This window comes from Somniosus microcephalus, chromosome 1 (assembly GCF_052327205.1).
Source record: "Somniosus microcephalus isolate GS21.2 chromosome 1, FLI_Smic_1.0, whole genome shotgun sequence".
NCBI classification, from domain to species: Eukaryota; Metazoa; Chordata; class Chondrichthyes; order Squaliformes; family Somniosidae; genus Somniosus; species Somniosus microcephalus.
Window position 1 is genome coordinate 461,612,527 of NC_140987.1, and position 19,005 is coordinate 461,631,531.

Genomic DNA, 19,005 nt, shown 5'->3' on the forward strand with positions numbered 1-19,005 from the left:
ACACTCACACACACACACACACATACTCTCTCACACTCTCTCACACACACTCTCCCACACACTGAGAATTAAAAAGATCCCATGGCGCTAATCAAAGAAGAACAGGGAGTTCTCCTGATGTCCTGGCCAATATTTATCCCTCAAAACAGATTGACTTGTCTCATGGCTGTTTGTGGGAGCTTGCTGTGCAAAAATTGGCTGCTGCATTTCCTACATTACAACAGTCACTACACGGTGGAAATATTTTTACAAATTTCACATTATGAACTTTTCTTGCTGGTGCCTGTGAAAGACAAGGTTCTGAAAGGATTTAGGAACAATGACGGACATGTAAAGATCCTCTGGTCCATCCAGCCTGTCCCACATGATTGTGGTGTCCTGTGTATCACAATATACACGCCCCACCCCACCCAAAAACGTGTGATCGCCTGGGAGAGGCGAAAAACCAGGTTAAAAAAAACAGGCCATTTTGGGGAAAAAATCTGGAAAATTCCTCTCCGACCCATCTGGGTGATCGAAACTAGTCCAGGAGGTCTCTCTGACAGTGAATTACCTGCAGTACCTAACTGGCACCAAGTCCCGCTCGCCCTTCACCTCTGTACTTGCTGACCTACATTGGCCCCCGGTCCAGCAACACCTCATAAACATAGAAACATAGAAACATAGAAGATAGGAGCAGGAGTAGGCCATTCGGCCCCTCGAGCCTGCTCCGCCATTCAATGCGATCATGACTGATCATCCAAACTCAGTACCCGTTCCTGCCTTCTCCCCACATCCCTTGATCCCTTTAGCCCTAAGAAATATATCTGACACCTTCTTGAATATATTTAATGAATTGGCCTCCACTGCCTTCTGTGGTAGAGAATTCCACAGGTTCACCACTCTCTGGGTGAAGAAATTCCTCCTCATCTCTGTCCTAAATGCCTTACCCCTTATCTTTAGGCTGTGACCCCTGGTTCTGGACCCCCCGACCTTCGGGAACATCCTTCCAGCATCTAGTCTGTCTAGTCCTGTTAGAATTTTATAAGTTACAATGAGATCCCCTCTCATTCTTCTAAACTCCAACGAATATAAGCCCAATTGACCCAATCTCTCCTCATACATCATTCCTGCCATCCCAGGTGTCAGTCTGGTGAATCTTCGCTACACTCCCTCCATGGCAAGAATAACCTTCCTCAGATAAGGCAACCAAAACTGCACACAATACTCAAGGTGTGGTCTCACCAAAGCCCTGTACAACTGCAGCAAGACATCCTTGCTCCTGTACTCGAATCCTCTTACTATGAAGGCCAACATACCATTTGCCTTCTTAACCGCCTGCTGCACCTGCATGCATACCTTCAGCGACTGGTGCACAAGGACACCCAGGTCTCGTTGCACTTCCCCTTCTCCCAATCTATTGCTGTTCAGATAATAATCTGCCTTCCTATTTTTGCCAACAAAGTGGATAACCTCGCATTTATCCACATTATACTGCATCTGCCATGCATCTGCCCAATCACCCAACCTGTCCAAATCATACTGGAGCTTCTCTGCATCCTCCTCACAGCACACACGCCCACCCAGCTTTGTGTCATCTGCAAACTAGTCACTGCCTGCCACTCGGAAAAAGACCCGTTTATTCCAACTCTGCTTCCTGTCTGCCAACCAGTTCTCTATCCAAGTCAGTACCTTACCCCCAATCCCATGTGCTTTAACTTTGCACGCTAATCTCTTATGCGCAACCTTATCGAAAGCCTTCTGAAAGTCCAAATACACCACATCCACTGGTTCTCCCTTATCTATGCTACCAGTTACATCCTCAAAAAATTCCAGTAGATTAATCAAGCACGATTTACCTTCTGTAAATCCATGTTGACTTTGTCCGATCCTGTCACTGTTTTCCAAGTGCTCTGCTATTACATCTTTTATAATGGACAATAGCATTTTCACCACTACCGATGTCAGGCTTACTGGTCTATAATTCCCCATTTTCTCTCCACCACCTTTTTGGAATAGTGGGGTTACATTAGCTACCCTCCAAACCATGGGAACTGTTCCAGAGCCTGTAGAATTTTGGAAGATGACCAGCAATGTATCTACTATTTCTAGGGCCACTTCCTTATGTACCCTAGGATGTAAATTGTCAGGCCCTGGGGATTTATTGACCTTCAATCCTGTCAATTTCCCTAACACCATTTCCCTACAAATACTGATTTCATTCAGTTCCTCCCTCTCATTAGACCCTATGTTCCCCGACATCTCTGGGAGGTTATTTGTGTCCTCCTTTGTGAAGACAGAACCAAAGTATGTATTTAATTGCTCAGCCATTTCTTTGTTCCCCATTATAAATTCCCCTGATTCTGACTGCAAGGGGCCTATGCTTGACTTCACTAATCTTTTTCTCTTCACATATCTATAGAAGCTTTTACAGTCAGTTTTTATGTTCCCTGAAAGCTTACTCTCATACTCTATTTTCCCCCTCTTAATGAATCCTTTTGTCCTCCTTTGCTGAATCCTAAACTGCTCCCAATCCTCAGGTTTGCTGCTTTTTCTGGCCAATTTATATGTCCTCTCCTTGGATCTTATGCTATCCCTAATTTCCCTTGTTAGCCATGGTTGCCCCACCATTTTTGTTTTATTTTTATGCCGGACAGGGATGAACAAATTCTGTAGTTCATCCACACGATCTTTAAATGTTTGCCATTGCCTATCTAACGTCAATCCTTTCAGTAACATTCCCCAATCCATCCTAGCCAACTCGCACCTCATACCACCATAGTTTCCTTTATTTAAATTCAGGACCCTAATCTCTGAGTCAACTACTTCACTCTCCATCTTAATGAAGAATTCTACATAATATGATCACTCCTCCCCAAGGGACCTCGCACAACAAGATTGCTAATCAATCCTTTCTCATTACATAATACCCAGTCTAAGATGGCCTGATCTCTAGTTGGTTCCTCGAAATATTGGTCCAGGAAACCATCCCGTATACACTCTAGGAATTCCTCCTCCACAGTATTGTTACTAATTTGGTTAGCCCAATCTATATGTAGATTAAAGTCACCCATGATAACTGCTGTGCCCTTATTGCACGCATCTCTAATTTCCCATTTAATGCCATCCCCAACCTCAGCATTACTGTTTAGGGGTCTGTATACAACTCCCACTAACGTTTTCTGCCCCTTGGTATTTCTCAGCTCTACCGATACAGATTCCACATCATCTGAGCTAATATCCTTCCTTTCTATTGTGTTAATCTCCTCTTTAACCAGCAATGCTACCCACCTCCTTTTCCTTTTTGCCTGTCCTTCCTGAATATTGAATACCCCTGGATGTTGAATTCCCAGCCTCGATTTTAAAATTATCATCCTTGTTTTCAAATCCCTCCATGGCCTTGCCCCTCCCTATCTCTGTAATCGCCCTCAGCCCCCACCCCGAAATCGCTGCGCTCCTCCAGTTCTGCCCTCTTGAGCATCTCTGATTATAATCACCCCACCATTGGTGGCCGTGCCTTCTGTTGCCTGGGCCCTAAGCTCTGGAATTCCCTCCCTAAACCTCTCCACCTCTCTACCTCTCGCTCCTCCTTTAAGATGCTCCTTAAAACCTACCTCTTTGGCAAAGCGTTTGGTCACCTGTCCTTTTGTGGCTCAGTGTCAAAAGTTTGTTTGATAATCGCTCCTGTGAAGCGCCTTGGGATGTTTTACTATGTTAAAGGCGCCGTATAAATACATGTTGTTGTGGTTGTTGTTGTTTTGTAAGAGGTGATGTCTGCCCCAGCCAGAAACAGGTCCAGCTCTCGCTTGAAGGAATTCTGCGAATCGGCTTCCATCACACCAGACGGCATCCTGCTCCAGAGGTCCACTATTCTCTGGTAAAAGAACCACCTCCTGACATTTAACTTAGATCTAGCCTTGCACAACTTAACTTTGTGACCTTTGGTCCTCCCTAACCTATTCAGTTGAAACAAACTGTCTACACAAACACAACTGATTCCCTTCATCATCTTATGAACCTCGATGAGATCACCCAAAGTCTACGCTTCTATGAAATCAAATCAAATCAATCAAATCAAATCAAATCAACTTTTATTGTCATTGTTAGTGCACAAGTGCAGTACAACGAAATGTAGGCTTGCGGCTCCCGAGAGTGTACATTTGGATTAAGACATTTAAACATTCAACATACATTTGGCTTGTAATACATTAACATAAACATAACCATAATAAAGTGCATTGGCAGATGTGCAGGCTTTAGAGTTTATTTGTGGAGTTCAGTAGGATGACAGCCCTGGGAAAGAAGCTGTTCCTAAATCTGGTTGTACGGGTGCGAATGCATCTGTAGCGTCTCCCAGATGGCAGGAGGGCGAACAGACTGTGGCTGGGGTGGGTAGGGTCTTTGATGATGGACCGTGACCTCCGTAGACAGCGTTTCTGGTATATGTGCTCTATGGTCAGTAGCCGGGTGCCGGTAATGCGTTGGGCAGTTTTGACTACCCGCTGCAAGGCTTTCCGGTCATAGTAGCTACAGCTGCCATACCATACTGTGATACAATTTGTCAGGATGCTCTCTATAGTGCAGCGGTAAAAGTTAGAGAGGATCAGGGGTGACAGGTTACATCCCTTCAGCCTCCTTAGGAAATATAGGCGCTGCTGGGCCTTCTTCGCCAGAGAGGAGGTATTGAGGGACCAGGAGAGGTCTTCCGTGATGTGGACTCCGAGGAACTTAAAGCTGTCCACCCTTTCCACCACAGACCCATCGATGTGGATGGGGGTGTGACTTCCGCCTTTCGACTTCCTGAAGTCCACAATGATTTCTTTGGTTTTCTTGATGTTAAGGACCAGGTTGTAGGGTCCCCGCTCTTTGAGCCTTTCTACACACGCCTCCCTTTGCCATTTGCCATTTGACTCAAGGCCTTTCCTGATGACATCTGAACATGGGACAGGGGCCGAAATTCATTGTCACCCAGGAATGGGCACTAACTTCGGAAACGTTTGAGGTTTAGTGCCAGGCGCTAATGAATCTCGCTGCACGCTAAATTCAGTGTCGATGCTCAAAGAAAGGGTGGGAGCGCTAAATCAAGCGCTAACGGCCTAGCTCAGTGGCGTTAGACTCAAAGCGCTGACCGATATCAGGTGCAGTCTAACCGCTAGTCGTCTTTGCCACAGGCTCTTTCCAGTTGTTAAAGGGGAGGTTCAATCATGCTGCAGAACCTCATTCTCAGCATTGCTGGTTCTGCAGCTGTCTCAGCAAGCAGCAGAAGGCCAAGGAGAAGGAACCAAACCACTGAAGGAGGTGTCATTATAGCAAATCAATGGCCCAGGGAGAGAGCTGGCAGATTCTGCCACCAGGCATTGAAGGCGTTGGTGTTCGCTGTGGAGAGATGGAGGGCGGCGCTTGTAAAGTCCGCGCCTCAATAATACACGGACTTCGGGAGAACAGTTTAACAGGTACTTTATTGAACAGAGGGTAACGTCAGAATGAAATACAGAAGCCTGCTAGGGCCGTTTATACAGGGGTGGTCACTGCCGGTACTGTAGTATAAAATCAGTTCTTCCCTTAAAGGTACATACACAACAATTCCTCCCCTTTTAGATAAACAGTACATAACATTCATTTAACAACTAAATAATAACTAATTACAATTACAATTTTCTCGGTACTATATACATCAACTGAAATAATCATTTATAAGTTCAGTCTTTGAGGAGGCTTCCTAATCCTGACTGGATAGCGCCTTTCTCGAGTATCCTGTTCTTGCGGCAGAGTTGATTCTGGCTCATTGTCATTGGTTGGTTCGTCAGCTTCCAATACCACTGCTTCTGAGGTAGACGCAATCTGTACTTCGGGCTCATTACCAGGTGCACATGCTCGTGGTATAGGTTTGGCTTGTTCCTGTGACTCTAGAATCTGGTCAGCATGGCGTCTCACGATGCTCTCTCCAACGTCCACTGTGTACATTAGTGGTCCCTGCTGTGTGCATATCGTTCCTGGCTGCCATTTCTCTGTTCGGTAGTCACGGGCCAAGACTAGTTGCCCTATCTTGAAGCTCCTGGTTGGCCTCTTGTTGATGTGCTGGAATTGCTTATCCTCAACATCTCGTCTTATGTTTGGTTTGAGCAAATCCAGGCGACATCTTAGCCTTCGGTTGAAGAACATTATGGCTGGAGCTTGGTTGGTGACTGCATGTGTCACATTCCGGTAAGCAAACAAGAAATTATCTACCTTGTGTTGTAGTGGTATGTCGTCGTTATACATCGCCTTTATTGCCTTTTTAAAGGTCTGAACAAAGCTTTCAGCCAATCCATTTGTGGCTGGATGATATGGGGCAGATGTGTAATGTTTCACCCCATTATTCCTCAGAAACCTCCGGAAATCCTCGGACACAAACTGTGGCCCATTGTCGGAGCAAATCTGTTCTGGCAAACCATTCCTGGTGAAGATGGTCCGTAAGACTGCAATAGTTTTCTCCGTGGTGGTGGAGGACATTTTGATGACCTCTGGCCATTTCAAATGGGCGTCCACGGCGATTAGAAACATTGAGTCCATAAATGGACCAGCAAAATCAATGTGTACCCATTGCCATGGAGATGAGGGCCACTCCCATGGGTGTAGAGGGGCCTGTGGTGGTGCATTTTGGACTTTCTGGCATCCTGAGCAGCTCTTGGTCAGGTCCTCGATTTGTTTATCGATTCCTGGCCACCACACATAAGCCCTGGCTAGGCTTTTCATTTTTACCCCTCCCAGATGACCTTCATGAAGCTCATTGAGCACTCTGTCTCTCTACTTGGGTGGAATTACCACTCGGGATCCACACATCAAGGTCCCCCGGCACACTGACAGCTGTTCTCTCCTTGGCGAGAATGCTGGCAACAGTGAGTCGCCATATGCTGGCCATCCCTTCACCGTCAAATCATAGACCCGAGAGAGTGTCGGGTCATTTCGGGTTTCCTTCTCTATACTTGAGTTTGTAACAGGCAGACATTCGACTATGGTCGCATGGAATATCTCAACAGGGTCCACTGCAGGTGCTTCTTCTACCATAGGCAACGGTAGGCGCGACAGCCCATCAGCGTTTCCATGCTGCTTCGTACCCTTGTATTCTATGTCGTACTGATGTGCCCCTAGGAAAAGTGACCATCTTTGCAGCCATTGCGCCGTCATCACCGGAACGCCCTTCTTTGGGTTAAAAATGGAGACCAGGGGCTGATGATCAGTCAGTAGGGTGAATTTCTGCCCGTGTAGATAGTGATTGAACTTCTTCACCCCCCACACCAGGCTGAGGGCCTCCCTGTCAATCTGGGCGTAATTACGCTCGGCTGAGATTAACGAGCGCGACGCAAAGGCTATTGGCCTCTCTGAACCGTCAAGGAATTTGTGTGACAGCACCGCTCCAATGCCGTAGGTTGACGCATCACATGCCAACCAAATCGGTAGTGTTGGGTTGTAGTGGGCCAATACTTCTTTTGAAGTGATTAGGCATTTACATTCCTGAAAGGCACGCTTACACTCATCACTCCATTTCCATGTTACTCCAGTTTGCAGCAGGGCGTTCAGTGGGTGCAGAATTGTAGATAAATTCGGCAAGAACTTATGGTAGTAGAAATGTAAGAAGTCACACAACACCAGGTTATAGTCCAACAGCTTTGTTTGAAATCACAAGCTTTCGGAGCGCTGCTCCTTCTTCAGGTGAAGTGGAGAAATGCATAAAGACACAGCTTATATAGTCAGAGAATCATGTCAGATGTTTACAGGTAACCTTTCCAACTGCCATTTATCACACCTCGGCAGAGAGATAATCACAGCAGTCAAAGGTGTGAATGGTGTCCAAACAGGTCAGTCAGGGAAACATTACATCAAAGAACAATGAGGTGGGGTCACAAGGGGTCAAATATTGCAGATGCTGGGGTCTGTATGAAAAACAAAAAAACAGAAAAATACATTTTTTTTTTTGGCTGGAAATCACAGCAGGTCCGGCCGCATCTGTGTAGAGAGAACAAGCCAATGTCGACTCAAGTCTGGATGACCCTGCATCAGGTGGGGTTACATGTAGCGTGACATGAACCCAAGATCTCGGTTGAGGCCGTCCTCATGGGTGCGGAACTTGGCTATCAGTTTCTGCTCGACGATTTTGCGTTGTCGTGTGTCTCGAAGGCCACCTTGGAGAATGCTTACCCGAAGATCGGAGGCTGAATGTCCTTGACTGCTGAAGTGTTCCCCGACTGGGAGGGAACACTCCTGCCTGGTGATTGTTGCGCGGTGTCCGTTCATCCGTTGTCGCAGTGTCTGCATGGTCTCGCCGATGTACCATGCTCCGGGGCATCCTTTCCTGCAACGTATGAGGTAGACAACGTTGGCCGAGTCACATGAGTATGTACCATGTACCTGGTGGGTGGTGTCCTCACGTGTGATGATGGTATCTGTGTTGATGATCTGGCATGTCTTGCAGAGGTTGCTGTGGCAGGGTTGTGTGGTGTCGTGGTCGCTGTTCTCCTGAAAGCTGGGTAATTTGCTGCGAACGATGATCTGTTTGAGGTTAGGCGGCTGTTTGAAAGCAAGTAGTGGAGGCGTGGGGATGGCCTTAGCGAGGTGTTCGTCGTCATCGATGACATGTTGAAGGCTGCGAAGAACATGGCGTAGTTTCTCCGCTCCGGGGAAGTACTGGACGACGAAGGGTACTCTGTTGGTTGTGTCCCGTGTTTGTCTTCTGAGGAGGTCTATGCGATTTTTCGCTGTGGCCCGTCGGAACTGTCGATCGACGAGTCGAGCGTCATATCCCGTTCTTACAAGGGCGTCTTTCAGTGTCTGTAGGTGTCCATCGCGTTCCTCCTCGTCTGAGCAGATCCTGTGTATTCGCAGGGCTTGTCTATAGGGGATGGCTTCTTTAACGTGGTTAGGGTGGAAGCTGGAGAAATGAAGCATCATGAGGTTGTCCGTGGGCTTGCGGTAGAGTGAAGTGCTGAGGTGTCCGTCTTTGATGGAGATTCGTGTGTCCAGGAATGAGACTGATTCTGAGGAGTAGTCCATGGTGAGTTTGATGTTGGGATGGAACTTGTTGATGTTATCGTGTAGTCTTTTCAGTGATTCTTCGCCGTGGGTCCATAGGAAGAAAATGTCGTCGATGTACTCGCTTTCAAACAGCCGCCTAACCTCAAACAGACCATCGTTCGCAGCAAATTACCCAGCTTCCAGGAGAACAGCGACCACGACACCACACAACCCTGCCACAGCAACCTCTGCAAGACATGCCAGATCATCAACACAGATACCATCATCACACGTGAGGACACCACCCACCAGGTACATGGTACATACTCATGTGACTCGGCCAATGTTGTCTACCTCATACGTTGCAGGAAAGGATGCCCCGGAGCATGGTACATCGGCGAGACCATGCAGACACTGCGACAACGGATGAACGGACACCGTGCAACAATCACCAGGCAGGAGTGTTCCCTCCCAGTCGGGGAACACTTCAGCAGTCAAGGACATTCAGCCTCCGATCTTCGGGTAAGCATTCTCCAAGGTGGCCTTCGAGACACACGACAACGCAAAATCGTCGAGCAGAAACTGATAGCCAAGTTCCGCACCCATGAGGACGGCCTCAACCGAGATCTTGGGTTCATGTCACGCTACATTTAACCCCACCTGATGCAGGGTCATCCAGACTCGAGTCGACATTGGCTTGTTCTCTCTATACAGATGCGGCCGGGCCTGCTGTGATTTCCAGCCAAAAAAAAAAATGTTTTTTGTCTGTTTTTTTGTTTTTCATACAGACCCCAGCATCTGTAATATTTGACCCCTTGTGACCCCACCTCATTGTTCTTTGATGTAATGTTTCCCTGACTGACCTGTTTGGACACCATTCACACCTTTGACTGCTGTGATTATCTCTCTGCCGAGGTGTGATAAATGGCAGTTGGAAAGGTTACCTGTAAACATCTGACATGATTCTCTGACTATATAAGCTGTGTCTTTATGCATTTTTCCACTTCACCTGAAGAAGGAGCAGCGCTCCGAAAGCTTGTGATTTCAAACAAAGCTGTTGGACTATAACCTGGTGTTGTGTGACTTCTTACATTTGTCCACCCCAGTCCAACTCCGGCATCTCCACATTATGGTAGTAGTTCACCAGCCCGAGAAACGACCTCAGTTGTGACACATTTTCCGGTGCTGGAGCCTTGACTACAGCCTCAATCTTGTCTGACGACTTATGCAACCCTTCCTCATCAATCATGTGGCCACAATACGAGATTTGTCTCCTGAAGAACTCGCATTTGGGGCGGTTGGCTCGTAGCCCATATTCCTGTAATCTAGTGAGCACCTGCTCCAGGTTGGCAAGGTGTTCACTGTCATTTTCGCCCGTCACCAGGATGTCATCCAAATAACACTGGGTCCCTGGGATCCCTTGCAGGACTTGTTCCATTGCCCTCTGCCAAATAGCCGGGGCTGATGCTACCCCGAATACCAGTCAATTGTGCTGGTAAAGGCCTTTGTGAGTGTTTATCGTGAGGTATTTCCTAGATGCTTCTTCCACCTCCATTTGTAGATACGCTTGGGCCAGATCAATCTTCGTAAAACGTTTCCCTCCAGATAGTGAGGCGAAAATATCTTCTATCCGTGGAAGTCGATATTGTACTGTGTGCAGGACTGGGTTCACAGTTACCTTGAAGTCCCCACAGATGCGAACCTTCTTCGGCTCCCCAGGCGTGCTGCTCAATGATTTCTTCATTACAGGCACGATGGGTGTGGCCCACTCGCTCCTGTCCACCTTGGACAGCACACCCGAACGCTCCAGACTCTCCAGTTCTGCTTCAACGGCTGGGCGGATAGCGTACGGCACCGGTCTGGCCTTAAAAAATTTTGGGTTTGCGTTATCTTTGATTTTTATCATTGCCTTTACTCCTTTTAGAGTCCCAAGTCCTTGTTGGAACACCTCTTTCGCATCCGTTAGAATTTGTGACAGACGTTCAGGTGCGACGTCATCATCTTTTTGTCAGTCACAGTTTGCGCCTGAATGGAATGCCAATCCAATTGTATTTTTCGGATCCATTTACATCCCAATAATGGTGGTCCTCCATCTTGTAGTATATATAGATACAGTTTCTGTGTTTCCTTGCCGTTATATTTAACTGGCACCCTTATTTTTCCTCTGGGGTAGACTTTTTGCCCCGTGTATGTCTTCAATACAATGGACGTGTCCTTTAAGTGTATGTGTGAGAATAGCCGCTCATAGTCTCGTTGATTCATGACAGTTAGGGCTGATCCTGTATCTAATTCCATCTTTACTTGGGACCCTGCTATCATGAGGGTGACCCAAATGGTTCGGTGATCCTCCTTTGCGATCACGTTGTGCAGCTTTAGACAACTTAGTCTCCTGCTCCCGGAGTCATTATCACTCTCCTGATCTTCCGAACTACTGCCTGTCATTTTGTTTACTTTCTTGTACTTTTCCTTAGTAGTTCTTGTAGTGTTGGTTTTCTTTCCCGACCTGCAGACTCTTGCTATATGTCCCATTTTTCCGCATTGCCTGCATACTTTGTCCTTAAACCAGCAGTCCTTCTGATCATGGGTTGTTCTGCCGCAGCAATAGCACTTTTCTGCTCCATACGCCATTTCGTTAGCGCTGTATTCTTGTGATTTCTGTTGTATTTCTGCAGCTCCCCGTGCTGCTGCTTCATAGGATACTGCCACGCTGAAAGCCTGTTCTAGCGTCAGCGGGAGCAGCGAGGAGGAGCTCGGGAGAAAACCCGGCGACCAGCGAGGCCCGAGACCAGTCAGGAGCAGTGAGTCAGAGCCCGGTATAAAAACCGGAGAGAGGCGAGGCCCGAGACCAGTCGGGACCAGCGGGAGCAGCGAGGAGGAGCTCGGGAGAAAACCCGGCGACCAGCGAGGCCCGAGACCAGTCGGGAGCAGTGAGTCAGAGCCCGGTATAAAAACCGGAGAGAGGCGAGGCCCGAGACCAGTCGGGACCAGCGGGAGCAGCGAGGAGGAGCTCGGGAGAAAACCCGGCAACCAGCGAGGCCCGAGACCAGTCGGGAGCAGTGAGTCAGAGCCCGGTATAAAAACCGGAGAGAGGCGAGGCCCGAGACCAGTCGGGAGCAGCGAGGAGGAGCTCGGGAGAAAACCCGGCGACCAGCGAGGCCCGAGACCAGTCGGGAGCAGTGAGTCAGAGCCCGGTATAAAAACCGGAGAGAGGCGAGGCCCGAGACCAGTCGGGACCAGCGGGAGCAGCGAGGAGGAGCTCGGGAGAAAACCCGGCGACCAGCGAGGCCCGAGACCAGTCGGGAGCAGTGAGTCAGAGCCGGTATAAAAACCGGAGAGAGGCGAGGCCCGAGACCAGTCGGGACCAGCGGGAGCAGCGAGGAGGAGCTCGGGAGAAAACCCGGCGACCAGCGAGGCCCGAGACCAGTCGGGAGCAGTGAGTCAGAGCCCGGTATAAAAACCGGAGAGAGGCGAGGCCCGAGACCAGTCGGGACCAGCGGGAGCAGCGAGGAGGAGCTCGGGAGAAAACCCGGCGACCAGCGAGGCCCGAGACCAGTCGGGAGCAGTGAGTCAGAGCCCGGTATAAAAACCGGAGAGAGGCGAGGCCCGAGACCAGTCGGGACCAGCGGGAGCAGCGAGGAGGAGCTCGGGAGAAAACCCGGCGACCAGCGAGGCCCGAGACCAGTCGGGACCAGCGGGAGCAGCGAGGAGGAGCTCGGGAGAAAACCCGGCGACCAGCGAGGCCCGAGACCAGTCGGGAGCAGTGAGTCAGAGCCCGGTATAAAAACCGGAGAGAGGCGAGGCCCGAGACCAGTCGGGACCAGCGGGAGCAGCGAGGAGGAGCTCGGGAGAAAACCCGGCGACCAGCGAGGCCCGAGACCAGTCGGGAGCAGTGAGTCAGAGCCCGGTATAAAAACCGGAGAGAGGCGAGGCCCGAGACCACAGCTGGGGCAGTCGGGAGAGCAGGAGGCCAGTAACTGCTGGGGCAGTCGGGAGAGCAGGAGGCCAGTAACTGGTGAGTTTAAAAGCTCACCTTTCGCGGGCTTTTTCTTTCACAGCTGGTGCAGTCGGGAGAGCAGGAGGCCAGTAACTCTTATATTGGTGGAGCTGTTGCTAAACCCGAAACACTACAGTGTAGTGTCTCCCACCCTTCCACCTCCTCTAACCTTTTAGGGGTTAGGGGAAGTTGAAAAGGTAGGTTCAATTTATTTTATTTCAGGAGCCTAACCTAGGTGGAAAAGGTTCCAGGACAGGAGGCGGCAGTGAAAATACAACACCAGAAAACAGGTAGGTGACTGGTTGGTGAGTACTTTCACAAACTTATTCTAAGTAGAATTCAATAATTAAGCTAAATCGTAGTAAATAAAAGGGTATTGTAAGGGTTAAGTCATGGAAGGGCAGCTCGGACCCGTGTCATGCTCCTCCTGTGCCATGTGGGAAATCAGGGACACTGTCCCTGACAACTATGTGTGCAGGAAGTGTGTCCAGCTGCAGCTCCTAGCAGACCGCATGGCGGCGCTGGAGCTGCGAATGGACTCACTCTGGAGCATACGCGATGCTGAGGATGTTGTGGATAGCACATTCAGTGAGTTGGTCACACCGCAGGTAAAGGCTAGCTGGGTGACCAAAAGACAGGGTAAAGGCAGGAAGGTAGTGCAGGAGTCACCTGCGGTCATCTCCCTCCAAAACAGGTTTACCGTTTTGGGTACTGTTGGGGGAGATGACTTATCAGGGGAAGGCACCAGCAGCCAGGTTCAGGGCACCATGACTGGCTCTGCTGCACAGAAGGGCGGGAAAAAGAGGGATAGGGCTATAGTGATAGGGGATTCAATTGTAAGGGGGATAGATAGGAGTTTCTGTGGCCGAGACCGAGACTCCAAGATGGTATGTTGCCTCCCTGGTGCAAGGGTCAAGGATGTCTCGGAGCGGGTGCAGAGCATTCTGAAGGGGGAGGGGGATCAGCCAGTTGTCGTGGTACATGTAGGTACCAACGATGTAGGTAAAAAGAGGGAGGAGGTCCTACAAGCTGAATTTAGGGAGTTAGGAGCTAAATTGAAAAGTAGGACCTCAAAGGTAGTAATCTCTGGATTGCTACCAGTGCCACGAGCTAATAAGTTTAGAGAGAGTAAGATAGATAAGCTAAATACGTGGCTTGAGCAGTGGTGCAAGGGAGAGGGATTTAAATTCTTGAGGCATTGGAACCAGTTCTTGGGGAGGAGTGACCTGTACCAAGGGGACGGTCTACACCTGAACTGTGAGGGAGCCGATGTCCTCGGGGTAATATTTTCTAGGGCGGTTCGGGAGGATTTAAACTAATTTGGCAGGGGGATGGGAACCTAGGTAGTGGAAAAGAGGGAAGTCATATGAAGTCAGAAATAGATGGTAGAAAGGTGAGAAGCAATAAGCAAAGGAGAGAAACACAAAGGGCCAAACTAATTCATAATGAGAGTGTGAAAAAAGCAAGCCTGAAGGCTTTGTATCTTAATGCTAGAAGCATTAGGAACAAGGTGGATGAATTAGTTGTGGAAATAGAGGTAAACAAGTATGATTTGATTGGGATTACAGAAACGTGGCTGCAGGGTGGGCAAGGCTGGGAACTTAACATCCAGGGATATACAATATTTAGGAAGGATCGGCAAAAAGGTAGGGGAGGTGGGGTAGCATTGCTGGTAAAGGAGGGGATTAATGCAATGGAAAGGAAGGATATTAACTCGGATGAAACGGAATCTGTATGGGTAGAAATGAGAAATAGCAAGGGGAGGAAAACGTTAGTGGGTGTGATATATAGGCCTCCAAATAGTAATATGGAGGTGAGGGAAGGCATAAAAAGGGAAATTAGAGAAGCGTGCGATAAGAGCACAGCTGTCATCATGGGTGACTTTAATTTACATATTGATTGGACTACCCAAATTAGTAAAAATTCTGAGGAGGAGGAATTCCTGGAATGTTTTCGGGACGGTTATCTGGACCAATATGTCGAGGAGCCGACTCGAGATCAGGCCATTTTAGACTGGGTATTGTGCAATGAGAAGGGACTTATCAACAATCTTCTTGTACGAGGCCCCTTGGGTCAGAGCGATCATAATATGATCGAGCTCTCAGTCGAGATGGAGAGTGAGGGAATTGAATCAGAGACTAAGGTCCAGAACTTAAATAAAGGGAATTACGAGGGTATGAGACGGGAATTGGGTAAGATTGATTGGGTGGTGTTTCTGGGGGGATTGATAGTGGATAGACAATGGCAAGCATTCAAAGATAGAATGGAAGAATTCCAGAACATGTTTATACCGGTTTGGCATAAAAATAAACCTAAAAAGGTGGCTCAACCGTGGATAACGAGGGAAATTAGGGACAGCATAAAATCAAAAAAAAGGGCATATCAACTGGCAAAAAAAAGCACCAGACCGGAAGATTGGGGGCAGTACAGGATACAGCAAAAGAGGACAAAGGGATTAATCAGGAAGGGGAAAATAGAATACGAATGTAAACTTGCAGCAAACATAAAGACAGACTGCAAAAGCTTTTATCGGTATATCAGGAGGAAAAGACTGGTAAAATCCCAAGTCGGTCCCTTGCAGTCCGATTCGGGAGAATATATAATGGAGAATAAGGAAATGGCAGACCAATTAAACTCATACTTTGGCTCTGTATTCACAAAGGAGGACACAAATAACCTCCCAGGAATATCGGCAAACATAGGGACTAATGAGAGGGAGGAGCTGACAGAAATTAGTATCTCTAGGGATATGGTGTTGGGTAAGTTGAGGGGACTGAAGGCCGACAAATCCCCGGGGCCTGATAAACTACATCCTAGGGTACTTAAGGAGGTGGCCCTGGAGATAGCAGATGCTCTAAGGATCATCTTCCGGAACTCCATTGACTCGGGAACAGTACCCGTGGATTGGAGGGTAGCTAATGTTACCCCAATATTTAAAAAGGGGGGTAGAGAGAAAGCAGGGAATTATAGACCAGTAAGCCTTACATCGGTTGTGGGCAAAATGCTAGAGTCCATTATTAAGGATAAAATAGCGGAGCACTTGACAAATGGGGAAAGGATCGGACAGAGTCAACATGGATTTACAAAGGGTAAATCGTGTTTGACTAATCTGCTGGAATTTTTTGAGGAAGTAACTGGTAAAATAGATGGGGGAGAGCCAGTGGATGTGGTGTACCTTGACTTCCAGAAAGCCTTCGATAAGGTTCCACACAAAAGATTATCATGCAAAATTAAGGCTCATGGGATTGGGGGCAAAGTATTAACGTGGATAGAGAACTGGCTGGCGGATAGAAAACAGAGAGTTGGAATAAACGGCTCGTTTTCGGAGTGGCAGGCAGTGACCAGCGGGGTGCCGCAAGGATCTGTCCTGGGACCCCAGCTGTTCACAATATATATAAATGATCTGGATCAGGGAATTGGATGCAATATTTCCAAATTCGCTGACGACACTAAACTAGGAGGAGGGGTGGGCTCTGATGAGGATGTCAGGAGGCTACAGTGCGATTTGGACAGGTTGGGGGAATGGGCGGATACGTGGCAGATGCACTATAATGTGGATAAATGCGAGGTTATCCACTTTGGGGGTAAAAACAGGAGGGTAGATTATTATCTAAATGGCAATAGATTGGGAGATGGGGAAGTGCAGAGGGACCTGGGTGTTCTTGTGCACCAGTCACTGAAGGAGAGCATGCAGGTGCAACAGGCGATTAAGAAGGCAAATGGTATGTTGGCCTTCATATCAAGGGGGTTCGAGTATAGGAATAGGGATACCTTACTACAGCTGTACAAGGTGCTGGTGAGACCGCATCTGGAGTATTGTGTACAGTTTTGGTCGCCCCATCTGCGGAAGGATGTTCTTGCCATGGAAAGAGTGCAGCGGCGATTCACCAGGCTGATACCTGGAATGGCGGGAATGACCTACGAGGAGAGATTGAATAGTTTGGGCTTGTACTCACTGGAGTTTAGAAGATTGAGAGGGGATCTCATCGAAACATATAAAATTATGGCAGGCCTGGACAGGCTGAATTCAGAGAGAATGTTTCCAATGGCAGGGGAGCACAGAACCAGGGGCCACAGTCTAAAAATAGCGGGCAAATCATTTAAAACAGAGATGAGGAAGAATTTCTTCACTCAAAGAGTGGTGAGCCTGTGGAATTCCCTGCCACAGAGGGCTGTGAAGGCTAATTCAATAAATATTTTCAAGAGAGAATTGGATATATTTCTGAAGGCTAAGGGGATTAAGGGTTACGGAGAAAAGGCGGGGACGGGGTACTGAACTGGTAAGATCAGCTAAGATCTCAGACGAAGATCAGCCATGATCTCATTGAATGGCGGAGCAGGCTCGAAGGGCCGAATGGCCTACTCCTGTTCCTATCTCTATGTTTCTCTATGTTTCTATGTTTTTCGAAAGTAGTCGTTTCTGGGTTCCTTCACTCTGGAGCCCGCAGACAAACTTATCCCGTAAGATGTCTGCCAGTCCTGCTCCGAACTGGCAGTGCTTCGATAACTTGCGTAGTTCCGTAAGATAGTCAGCATTGCTCTCATCTTTGTGCTGGTTTCTTTTATGGAACTTGAATCTTTCTGCTATCAGCAGCGGTGTAGGGTTTAGGTGTTCCTGTAAGATATTAACAATATCCTCAAAACTTTTCTCCATTGGTTTAGCTGGGGTAATTAAATTCCGCAATAGGCCGTACGTTCCCGCGCCCATCAAATTTAATAATACCGACGCCTTCTTTCCATCGGCCACCTCATTTGCCTTGCAGTACACTTCAATTCTTTCCACATACGTGGTCCAGTCTTCTACCTCGTTGTCGAAAGCAGTGATACTGCCACTTTTCGGCATCTTGGGTGATTTAAAATGGCGCCTCCCGCGCTTTTTCTTCTTCCCCAATGGAATAAAATGGCGCCTCCCGCGCTTTTCCTTCTTCCCCAATGGAATAAAATGGCGCCTCCCGCGCTTTTCCTTCTTCCCCTTGCTGCCACGCTGCTCCTAGCGTTCTGCAGGGTAATGGCGGCGACCCGCGGCTTCGGCACGTCTCACTTTCCTTCCCCTCGTTTATTTTCTCTCCGCTGCCCGGTTCTTGAGCACCGACCGCGCCCTGTGCGCTCCACCCTCTCTCTCTCTTCCTCCTCCCGGCGACGCTGCGCGGCCCCTTTTGCAGAGCCGCTCGATCGAGCTTGAGCCCGCCGCAGTCCGGAAGGGTCAGCGCACTACCTGCTACCAGCACGATTTGCTGGGACACCTTAACTGGGGAGCCAAGCTCAGCTCTCCACAGCCTCTCCCACAATTCTCCGAACACCGATGGATCCTTGGGCGGTTGCCCGCGGTCGACGCCCGTTGCTCAGACTTCAACCTCCAAGAAACTTCTTCTCAGGGTGAGATCCCCGTGAGGTGATGTAACTCTGCCGGTGAGTTCGAAGTTGCTCGTCGCCACTGTAAAGTCCGCGCTTCAATAATACACGGACTTCGGGAGAACAGTTTATCAGGTACTTTACTGAACAGAGGGTAACGTCAGACTGAAATACAGAAGCCTGCTAGGACCTTCTGTACAGGGGTGGTCACTGCCGGTACTGCAGTATAAAATCAGTTCTTCCCTTAAAGGTACATACACAACAGCGCTCTACCCAGCAAGTGGCAGGAAGCCCTCACCACAAGCCTTCTGCACTATGTGGAGGGAGGTAGCCCAGCAGGTCTTGGGCAGCACTGTGGTCCCCAGGACCCACACACAGTGCAGGAAACAATTTAATGTCCTCACTCAGGTGGTCAGGGTGAGTCAACGCTTCAACAAATGCTACATAGCACCGTCTGAACCAGAGTCTGCACACACTGCCCAAAGCACCAGACTCCCAGCACTCACCCACCAACAATCTCCACCTACCAACATTCACACCCACAGCTCACACCTTGCACACAATGACAGCTATTCAACTATGGCAGGCACATCACCCAAACACATTGCTCCACACTCACTCACACACTTTCCTTTCTCTTGCAGGTCAAGGTGGCTCTCAACAGGAGGGAACAGGAGCACACAGGCGGG